The 3,003-nt window shown below is 42.7% G+C and overlaps 1 long non-coding RNA gene across 1 annotated transcript in view; it reads left to right on the top strand.

The window, feature by feature from the left end:
- The first annotated feature begins 410 nt into the window (after window positions 1-410).
- LOC108296021 overlaps window positions 411-3,003 on the top strand; it is a 12,622-nt gene continuing 10,029 nt past the window's right edge. Inside the window, exon 1 of the long non-coding RNA XR_001821714.2 lies at window positions 411-562. This is a non-coding gene — a long non-coding RNA (uncharacterized LOC108296021). The remainder of the gene's footprint in view (window positions 563-3,003) is intronic.

Raw genomic sequence — 3,003 nt, 5'->3', positions numbered from 1 at the left:
TCTGGGTATGTAATGGAATCGATTAACAACCCCATATCAGCTTTGTTTCAACAATTGCCCGGCACATGGGAAGCCTTCTTATTTTATTTATTTTGCTTTACTCTGTGGAATATATTGATGTACTTTTTGTGTAGGAATGCAGGATAATCCTACCAAATGTTTTCTTAAGTTAAACTCTTACTAATCTTTCAGATATCACCTTTGTCAGAGCTTGAGTTATGAATGACCCTCACCATACTGACACTTTCTGACTGAGTCCTCTCTCCCTCAAATACAAGAGACCCTAATAATTAGGCAGGAATATCTTTATCCAGAAGATGGATCTTTATCCCTCTGCAATCCTTAAGATTAAGGGTTCTCTTAGAAAAGGGAAGAGAAAAATGTCAGAGGCATTTGAACCAGAGCAACTCCATCTTGAATAGGGGTTGGATAAAATAAGGCTGAGACCTACTGGGCTGCATTCCTAGACAGTTAAGCATTCTAAGTCATAGGATGAGATAAGAGGGTGGCACAAGATACAGGTCATAAAGACCTTGCTGATAAAACAGGTTGCAGTAAAGAAGTAGGCCCAAACCCACCAAAACCAAAATGGTGATGAGTGACCTCCGGTCATCCTCAATGCTAAATTCCCACCAGCACTGTGACAGTTTACTAATACCATGGCAAGGTCAGGAAGTTACCCTATATGGTCTAAAAAGGGGAGGCATGAATAATCCACCTCTTATTTTGCATAAAAATTTTAAAAATAACCATAAAAAATGGGAAACCAGCAGCCCTTGGGGCTGCTCTGCCTAAGGAGTGGCCATTTTTTTATTCCTTTACATTCTTAATCAACTTGCTCTCACTTTATGGAGTAGTCTTGAACTTTTTCTTGCACGAGATCCAGGAACCCTCTCTCGGGGTCTGGATAGGGACCCTTTGGTAACAATCTGACTACAACTAGGGAATTTATACAGCAGGGAAGGTGGGAAAAGAGGGACTAGGGAGGGTAAGGAAGCCATCATGATGGATGAGGGATCTGGTCCTTGCTGGAGGGTTGGTTTACTGAGGAAAGAACTCAGGTGAGAGACAAATGTAAGTTTTAAGTTTTAAGACAAAGGAGAATCAATTTCTATGTTTATTTATTTTTATGTAAATATCAATTCTATAGGACAATTGGACAGGTTTCAATTCCTGGTCAGAGGACTTTGGGTGCAGGCTCCTGGAAGCCTGCCCTCGAGTACGCCCTTCTCAGAGTGGGCAGAGGCCTCAACCAGTCATGAAAGATGCCACTCAGCTCCCTTGGAGAGTCTTCTCATTCGAAAGTTCCTCAAGGGATGGGACTACAAGAAAGTGACTGCAAGACTGAAACTGGTTAGACTGAGTGACATCTTTTTTTTTTTTTTTTTGAGACAAAATCTTGCTCTGTCACCCAAGCTGAGTGCAATAGTGTGATCTCCACTCACCAAAACCTCTGCCTCCTGGGTTCAAGCGATTCTCCTGCCTCAGCCTCCAGAGTAGCTGGGACTACAGGTGTGCATGCCACCATGCCTGGCTAATTTTTTGTATTTTTAGTGGAGATGGGGTTTTACCATGTTGCCCAGGCTGGTCTCAAACTCCTGACCTTGTGATCCACCTGCCTTAGCCTCCCAAAGTGCTGGGATTACAGGCATGAGCCTCCGCACCCAGCTGACTGACATCTTAAGGCAGTGTTTAAGATATATCCCCCAAAACACATGTCACTATTCTCATTCAGCATTGCCCTGTTAGTGAATAAATTAATAAATTTTGCTGCTCAAAATTCAATCCACACTTATTTCTCTAAATCTAAGTGGTCAGATTTTTACCTTGTGGTTTCTAAATCCTGCAATTTTCTCACTGAGTGTTATGAACTGAACTGTACACTTCCCAATTGATACGATGAAGTCCTAAACCCCACTACCTCAGAATGTGATTTTATTTGGTGACAGGGCCTTTAAAAATGTGATCATGTTAAAAAATGAGGTTTTTAGGGTAGGCCCTATACCATCCTGCCTGGTGTCCTTATGAGAAAAGTCTCCTCTTAGGACACGGAGAGAAACCGGATATGTGTGTGCACAGAGGAAAGACCACGTGAGGACACAGTGAGAAGACGTCCGTCTGCAAGTCAAAGAGACAGGACTCAGGAGAAACCAAACCCCGCTGGCAGCTTGACCTTGAACTTCTGGCCTCCAGACTATGAAACAACAAATTTCTGTTGTTTAAGCTACCCAGTCCATGGTACTCTATTGTGGCAGCCCTAAGAAGCAAAGGTACTCAGGTAAGCTAACTGGCACTGGAAGTACAGATACTTTCAGAATAAACGTCTGTCTTTAGTATCTATGGCACTAGGCTTCTAAATGAAAATTCCCTTTGATAGCCCCTACCTCTAGGTCATTTTTTCCCTCAACTTCCTGATACAGATGGTGAAAGTATGGGACTTTGAAACAGGAAGACAGTTGACTGAATTTATCAGGGCTCATGGAAACACTGGGATCACTTGACTGATCTTTGAGCCCAAAGGAAGAAGGTATGTGCCCTCTTGAGTGTCTTCATGCATTTTGTGGCGTGAGCCCTGCCTTGACATCCTAAGGGAACATGCTGTTTCCTAAGCTTGTTCCTGGAAGGAACTCAGATATGACAAACATGAGTTTCAAGTTTTGAGACCAAGGAGACAGAGACAACTATCTGAAAATAAGGTGTTACAATAATGGGCATTGTCTGCACACCCTGAAACACGAAAAGTCACTTCCAAGTAGTCCCTGTAAAACAGTGATTCAAGAGTAGAGATTTGTAATAAATATATTTTTAAAAGGAGGAGATTAGAACATAGAGAGAGATCAGATACGTGTGTGCACAGAGGAAAGACCACGTGAGGACACAGTGAGAGGACTTAGGATGGATGCAATGACTCCAGGCCCATTCCCTCCAGTATTTTATTTTACCTAACGACTCCGAACTTGTACATAGTAGAAGTGCACTCCTGACCTCATGTGCACCCAGCTA

The sequence above is a fragment of the Cebus imitator genome, unplaced genomic scaffold, assembly GCF_001604975.1.
Source record: "Cebus imitator isolate Cc_AM_T3 unplaced genomic scaffold, Cebus_imitator-1.0 Scaffold678, whole genome shotgun sequence".
Classification (NCBI taxonomy): Eukaryota; Metazoa; Chordata; class Mammalia; order Primates; family Cebidae; genus Cebus; species Cebus imitator.
Note: the sequence above shows the minus strand (reverse complement) of the source record. Positions and strands in the feature narration are given on the sequence as shown.